Source organism: Triticum aestivum, chromosome 1D (assembly GCF_018294505.1).
Source record: "Triticum aestivum cultivar Chinese Spring chromosome 1D, IWGSC CS RefSeq v2.1, whole genome shotgun sequence".
Lineage (NCBI taxonomy): Eukaryota > Viridiplantae > Streptophyta > Magnoliopsida > Poales > Poaceae > Triticum > Triticum aestivum.
The window spans coordinates 70,261,299-70,269,985 of NC_057796.1; positions in this window are offsets into that span (position 1 = coordinate 70,261,299).

The following is an 8,687-nucleotide window of genomic DNA, read 5'->3' on the forward strand; positions in this document are numbered from 1 at the left end:
TGCTCAATTCTGTCAATTGCTCAACAGTAATTTGTTCACCCACCGTAAATACTTATGCTCTTGAGAGAAGCCACTAGTGAAACCTATGGCCCCTGGGTCTATTTTCCATCATATTAATCTCCCGACAACAAGCTATTTCTGGCGCCGTTTTTATTTTACTTTCTTTACTTTGCATCTTTATCATAAAAATACCAAAAATATTATCTTATCATATCTATCAGATCTCACTCTCGTAAGTGACCGTGTAGGGATTGACAACCCCTTATCGCGTTGGTTGCGAGGATTTATTTGTTTGTCTAGGTGCGAGGGACTCGTGCGTGGCCTCCTACTGGATTGATACCTTGGTTCTCAAAAACTGAGGGAAATACTTACGCTACTTTGCCGCATCACCCTTTCCTCTTCAAGGGAAAACCAACGCAGTGCTCAAGAGGTAGCAAGAAGGATTTCTAGCGCCGTTGCCGGGGAGTCTACGCAAAAGTCAACATACCAAGTACCCATCACAAACCCTTATCTCCCGCATTACATTATTTGCCATTTGCCTCTCGTTTTCCTCTCCCCCACTTCACCCTTGCCGTTTTATTCGCCCTCTCTTTTCCGTTTGCCTCTTTTCTGTTTGCTTGTCGTTATTGCTAGTCCTCTATCTTCTTCGTTGTCTCCCGAGAATGAAGTTCTAAATTTTAAGCAAAGGGAGGGAGAAAATCTAAAAGACGCTTGGTATAGAATTTGCAATGCTCAAAATAGATCTACCAGGAAGCAATCTACTTCTGTTCTTCTCCGTATTTTTTATGTAGGCGCTACTCCTTGGTACAGATATATCCTTGATACCATTACCAGAGGGAATTTCTTGGGTAGCCATACTTTTGGTTCCTATAATGCTATGATAGATTTGTTTGGCTCACCACCTCTTTTGGTTAATGAAACTATGTTAACTTTGGAGCATGTAATGCAAAGACTTGAAATTATTGAAAATAAAGTGGCTACCATAGAGTTAATTGAAAATCTGGATAAAAGATCCAAAACCAAATTACCCAATATGGATCTAAATTAGGAGTCACTTTGAAAAATATTAAGGAGAAGGAACCCATAGTTAATGAAAGAATAAATCAAGATTCCACTAGAATCGATAAACTTGAGGGTATCATTACCAACATGGGAACCGCTTTTTCTTCCGTAAAGAATACTCCAAGTTCTCCAACTAAAATTGCCAAGCTTATGTATGTTCCTAAAAACAAGGGTGGATCCTCTAGTAAGGAAACTGTGGATCTCAAATCTATAAGTATTCATCCCAATCTTTTTGCTATCATTAAGGAACCATTTGCTACAAATGAATTTTTCGATTTTGTGCCTAGGAGTTTGATAATTAATAAAAAGAAATAAACTCCTAAGGGTGATAGATGTCTTATTAAAGAGTTGCCTACCAAAGATGGCAATACCTAGATCTATCCTTGCTTTTATGCCTAGCTAGGGGCGTTAAACGATAGCGCTTGTTGGGAGGCAACCCAATTTTATTTTTAGTTTTTTTTTTGCTTTTTGCTTCTGTTTAGGAATAAATCTTTGTTCTAGCCTCTGGTTACATGTGTTTTTATGTTTTAATTAGTGTTTGTGCCAAGTTAAACCTATAGGATCTTCTTGGATGATAGTTATTTGATTTTGCAGAAAATTCCAGAAACTCTCTATTCACGAAAACAATTGTTAAAAATCACCAGAACATGATAAAATATTGATTCCAATTGGTGCTGATCAATAAACAAATTGTCTAGGTCGTCCTATTTTTGCTGAATTTTTGAAGTTTCAGAAGTTTGCGTTAGTTACAGATTACTACAGACTGTTCTGTTTTTGACAGATTCTGTTTTTCGTGTGTTGTTTGCTTATTTTGATGAATCTATGGCTAGTAAAATAGTTTATAAACCATAGAGAAGTTGGAATAAAGTAAGTTTAACACCAATATAAATAAAGAATGAGTTCATGACAGTACCTTGAAGTGGTCTTTTGTTTTCTTTCGCTAATGGAGCTCACGAGATTTTCTGTTAAGTTTTGTGTTGTGAAGTTTTGGGTAAAAGATTTGATGGATTATGGAACAAGGAGTGGCAAGAGCCTAAGCTTGGGGATGCCCATGGCACCCCCAAGATAATCTAAGGACATCTAAAAGCCAAAGCTTGGGGATGCCCCGGAAGGCATCCCCTCTTTCGTCTACTTCCATGGGTAACTTTACTTGGAGCTATATTTTTATTCACCACATGATATGTGTTTTGCTTGGAGCGTCTTGTATGATTTGAGTCTTTTCTTTTTAGTTTACCACAATCATCTTTGCTGTATACACCTTTTGAGAGAGACACACATGATTCGGAAATTATTAGAATACTCTACGTGCTTCACTTATATCTTTTGAGTTATATAGTTTTTGCTCTAGTACTTCACTTATATCTTTTAGAGAACGGTGGTGGATTTGTTTTATAGAAACTATTGATCTCTCATGCTTCACTTAGATTATTTTGAGAGTCTTAAACAGCATGGTAATTTGCTTAAAAAATCCTAATATGCTAGGTATTCAAGATTAGTAAAAACTTTCTTATGAGTGCATTGAATACTAAGAGAAGGTTGATGCTTGACGATTGTTTTGAGACATGGAGGTAGTGATATCAAAGTTGTGCTAGTTCAGTAGTTGTGAATTTGAGAAATACTTGTGTTGAAGCTTGCAAGTCCCGTAGCATGCACGTATGGTAAACGTTATGTAACAAACTTGAAACATGAGGTGTTCTTTGAGTGTCCTCCTTATGAGTGGCGGTCGGGGATGAGCGATGGTCTTTTCCTACCAATCTATCCCCCTAGGAGCATGCGCGTAGTGCTTGGTTTTTGATGACTTGTAGATTTTTGCAATAAGTATGTGAGTTCTTTATGACTAATGTTGAGTCCATGGATTATACGCACTCTCACCTTTCCATCATTGCTAGACTCTTCGGTACCGTGCATTGCCCTTTCTCACATTGAGAGTTGGTGCAAACTTCGCCGGTGCATCCAAACCCCGTGATATGATACACTCTTTCACACATAAACCTCCTTATATCTTCCTCAAAACAGCCACCATACCTACCTATTATGGCATTTCCATAGCCATTCCGAGATATATTGCCATGCAACTTTCCACCGTTCCGTTTATAATGACACGTTCATCACTATCATGTTGCTTTGCATGATCATGTAGTTGACATAGTATTTGTGGCAAAGCCACCATTCATAATTCTTTCATACATGTCACTCTTGGTTCATTGCATATCCCGGTACATCGCCGGAGGCATTCATATAGAGTCATACTGTCACGACCGGTTTTTCAATAAAATAATTATTGAGAGACCAATCCCTTTTACGGACCAGTAAGGAAGAATTCCTTCTCACTGGTAGACAATATCTTGGTCACAGAAGAAAAATACCAGGAGTACTGAATAATACAAGGTTGAGCGGAGACTGCCCAACAATTTATTACATGCATGCCGATAAAACGAGACAGCGGATAGGGTGGCATACTACTAACTCACGATAAAAACGGTGGCGGAAATATCACCGCGAAGCGAGTGATATGACTCCTGAAGACTACAGCTCATCGAGCGTCGGAGTGAGGCTCGAGGAGACTTATTGCGGGTGGCGGAAGCGTATATAATACAAGTGACCAATATCCGGGATCGTGCAGGACTGACTGGGACTCCTCTAGGCGTCGGACGCGCTATCAAACTCTTCATCCAAGAGATCGCCTTCGTCAACATTTGGCCAAATAAACAAGCCAGGTGAGTACTATGAAAGTACTCGCAGACAGTTCAGACATAAGATATAACAAATGTAAACATGAAGCGCATGAACAAATTAACCAGTGCGTTCAGACATAGAGATAATAAATACTGGGTGCCAAGCGAGGGTCTGAATGACTCCTCGAGCGGAAACTGCAAGAATAGTAATACTGGTGCCAAACGAGGGTCTGAATGACTCCTCGAGAGGAAACTGCAAGAATAATAATACTGGTGCCAAACGAGGGTCTGAATGACTCCTCGAGAGGAAACTGCAGAATAATAATGCCACAGTCGGGCGTCGGTGCGACACCACATAAAGGGCTTATAACAGAAAATAAAGACAGTGCGTGCCACATTCGGACGTCTGAGCGACATCACATAAAGGGCTTATATTTAAAGTAAGAAACAAGAACACGCCACAGTCGGATGTCTGCGCGACGTCACATAAAGGGCTTATATTGTAGCTTAATAATTCAATAGTTCGGGAACATAAATTATCACAAGTATGAGACAAATATAAAGTTAGTCCATCCTCAGGAATAATAATTAACCAGATTTACCACTTGAGCTTGTTCACCGGGGACAAGTTTTCCACGCGGATAGATATGGATATACTGATTACACTATTTGGTCATGGATACGATGACTTGGAAGGAATTGACTCTGCAGAGTTTGTACTTAACCACATCCAACGGATTTCAGTAGTCACGGGGACTAGTTCCGTTTACGGTGTTTTGGAAGAAACACGTCTAACCAGTACACACCCAACTCAATATTCCGAAGCCAGGGATCACCCTCGGCAACGTTCAAGAAAAACCTTGAGACGGGGAGGCTACAACCTCGCGTAGCATGGGATCAAATTTCTATACGCGCGCTCTAAGGGGGTGCCCCCCTCTCGGTCCCAACCGGAAACACCCATGCCCCCTGACCGGATGACTGGCTTTAATCCTGGGCCAAGGTACCATCATCCCGGCCTCTCTGTTTGGTGTGTACACGGAAAGAGGTTACCAACTTACTAAACCGCATCCTGGCAAATGAAACATGTGGTAGCACGGAGGGGAAAAGAACGATAACGTGACTCCGTCCATGTTAACGTCGGAAATAGTCGGATGACGCGAGGCTGGTATGCTACAACAGTACCACCTTGCCGCCCTTCATGTCACCACATGATTAGGCCATCTCTCATCAGAGATCATCACAACTTTGGAACATGCGGGTAGTTGCCTTACAAGCAACGAGGTATTCACCGACACTCATATGTCACGCACAAACTTTCACGCTAACATGCAAAACACCTGTCATATCAAATGTTCAAACATGCTTGCCTGGTTCGGAGAAGTCGGAGTCTAGCTCGGCGAAGTTCGCGGCTCCGTCACCTCTTCCGGAACCTACGGCAATCACGAAAACGGGCACTAACGTGAAAACCAATGTGTGCACAGAAACTTTTCCAATTTTTTTCCAAATAAATCCCATAAAAAACTAGACAAAATTTTAAGACTGTCAGAAAAAGAATCACTCAAAAATACCTTTTCATTTAAAAGTTATAAAGGTTTCTGTCCAGGGACTTATCTGTAATGAAACAGAAAAGTTCCAGGGTTTAAACTGAGAAACCAGAAAACGCTTCGGAAAGAAATGCGCTAGCTAAAGAGGAAAGCGTATTTTGCCCAAAGGCGCCAACAGAAAACGGTTCGCGAAAGAATAGAACAGAGGCTGACAGGTGGGGTCCACATGTCAGGTTTGAAAAGCTCGCCGGCGCCCGAAGACTGCGGTGGACGCCGGCATCGAACCACGGCGAGTTAGGAGGATCGGAGGGTACCAAGAGCTTCAGCGTGTTCTTCCGCGTCGGTGGGTGGTGGACTCGACCAACGGGGAGCACCACGTCGACGGCGACACTATCTCCGGTGGACGGCGGCTCGGGTGATGGTGGAGAACTCCGGTGGAGGGCTGCAAACTTCGAATTGGAGCGCGGGTCAGAAGGAGGGATGCATAGTGAAGCTACTGGCAAGAGAAGGGAGGTAGAGGCGCACACACGTGAGCGAATCGAGCTGGATCTCGTGGCGGGTCGCGGCGGCCGGAGTCGAGGAAGGAGACCTCCTCGGGGCTCTTCCAGTGGCTAGGCGTGCTCTAGGTGGAGTGCAGGGATGGTGTGTGCTCGAGTTGAAGCTCGGGGCCGCTATTTATAGGCGGATCGACGGGGTGGCCGTGAACGGAGAATCTCCGGCGAGCGATTACGGCGATGCAGTGGATTGGCAGGAGGTTTGAGTGGCCAGGCAGCATCAGTGGAAGTTAATGGTGCCGTTCCCCCGCAAATCTCGGCTGGTCTTGGCGTAACGGCGCCGGTCCACGGTGGGGTGGCCGCACGGGCACGACGGCGGCAGAGAGCGCGCTCCGCGCCCTGCGGTTCACGACGAGAGTGGCAGCGCGTTCGGGGGAGTGGAAGGCCACGCGGCGAGCTCCGGTGGCTTGGGCGGCGCTGGGTGGCGCCGTCAGCGCCGTGCCTCCCGCTGGCGGCCGCAAAGCCGCCGCTGGCGTCGGTCACGGGGCGGCGCACCTTCTGCTGCTCGTCGCCGACGTCCGCAAGGCGCCAGGCGTTCGTGCGGAGCAGGAACAAGGGGAGGGGACGAGGAGCAAGGTGCCAATGCTGCACTGTCGAGATCGACAACATGCTCTGAAGAAAACGACAGTAGGGCACTGAACTGAATTTCTGAAACTCTGAACTTGACATTGACAAGGCACTGCAGGTGTTCGACAGAATGATTTGGCAATGAGAATTTTTTTTCTGGGGCTGTAACTTGGTGAGGTGACCACTCAATGCACCCAGAGGCTGCCTGATTTTACTTGGAATTTTTGGAGAAGGATTTGAATGAATTTCACCAAATTTGACAAATCTGGTCCAAACTTAAAGCAAGTGTAGTTTGAAAAATTTGAACTGAAGACCAGTGGATCTTCATGGATCTTGGTTGAGGGTTCAAAGGACTAGGAAGCGGAGTTGGTTTGGGGGCAAGAATCAAAGCAGAAAGTGTAGCTCCTTTGTAAATCACCAATGGCTAGAATAGAAGACAGAAATTTGTTTGAATAAGATTTAAATGGAAATAATCACATGGGGAGGTTCAACTTGCTGGATTTGATGCAAATCATGATCCAAAGGTGAGGGAAGGGTTAGGAGAATGGATTTGCACTAAGGCCATGGCAAGAAGGAATTGTTGGAAGTGGCAAAGGATTATCCCAAAAGCCATAGTGCAAATTTCAAAGAGATTTTCAAAAGGCATTTTCCCAAGTGAAAAATATTTTGTCTTGAGTCCAAATAAAAAGCAAAAACCTCCAAGACCAAAGACAGATCTTGGGTGAATCCAAATAAAACCTTTGCCATAAAAAAATATTTGAAAGGGAGAGTTCTTTTGAAAAAATTAAATCACCTCCCTCAAGTCAAATAAAAATCTTTTGAAAAAAAATCCAAATAAAAATTTGGGTGTCACACATACTTTGTTCAAGTATCGAGTTGTAATCATTGAGCTGTAAATAAATAGAAGTGTGATGATCATCATTTTCTAGAGCATTGTCCCAAGTGAGGAATAAAAAAAGATAAAGGCCATAAAAAAAGAAGAAGGCCCAAAAAAAGAGAGAAAAAGAGAGAAGGGACAATGTTACTATCCTTTTTACCACACTTGTGCTTCAAAGTAGCACCATAATCTTCATGATAGAGAGTCTCTTGTTTTTTCATTTTCATATACTAGTGGGAATTTTTCATTATAGAACTTGGCTTGTATATTCCAACAATGGGCCTCCTCAAGTGCCCTAGGTCTTCGTGAGCAAGCAAGTTGGATGCACACCCACTTAGTTTCTTTTGTTGAGCTTGCACGACCGGTTTTCCAATAAAAATATTTATTGAGAAACCGATCCCTTTTACAGACCAGTAGAGAAGAATTCCTTCTCACGGGTAGACAATTTCTTGATCACAGAAGAAAAAACCAGGAGTACTAAATATAATACAAGGTTGAGCGGAGACTGCTCAACAATTTATTACAAGCACGCCGATAAAACATAACGGCGAATAGGGTGGCATAACTACTAGCTCACAAATAAAAGCGGTGGTGGATATGTCACAGTGAAGTGGGTGACATGACTCCTGAATCTAACAGCTCTTCGAGCGACGGAGTGAGGCTCGAGGAGACTTATTGTGGGTGGAGGAAGCGAATATAATACAAGTGACCAATATCCAGGATCGCACGAGACTGACTGGGACTCCTCTAGGCGTCGGACTCACTATCAAACTCTTCATCCATGAGATCGCCTTCGTCAACATCTGGCCAAATCAACAAGCCAGGTGAGTACTATGAAAGTACTCGCAAGACAGTTCGGACATAAGATATAACAAATGTGAACATGATGCATATGAACAGTTTAACAAGCGCACTCAGACAATGAGATAATAATGCATGGGAAATAAAAGGGAAGTCGGGCGGTAGTCCTCCCGAAATCCCAAAGTAATACTGAGGGCCAAACGAGTGTCTGAATGACTCCTCGAAAGGATACAAAAAGAATAACAATGCCGCAGTCGAGCGTCAAGGCGACACCACATAAAGGGCTTATAATAGAATATAAATGACAGTGCGTGCCACAGTCGGACATCTGAGCGACATCACATAAAGGGCTTATATCAAAAGTAAATAACAAGCGTGCCACAGTCGGACGTCTGAGCGACATCACATAAAGGGCTTATATCAAAAGTAAATAACAAGAGTGCCATAGTCGGACGTCTGAGCGACATCACATAAAGGGCTTATATCTCATAACTTAATATCTCAGTAGCTCAAGAATTTAAATCATTTCAAGGAAATAATCAGGTATGAGATAAACAACAGGGTTAGTCCATCCATAGGAATAATAATCCAACGGGTATACTACTCA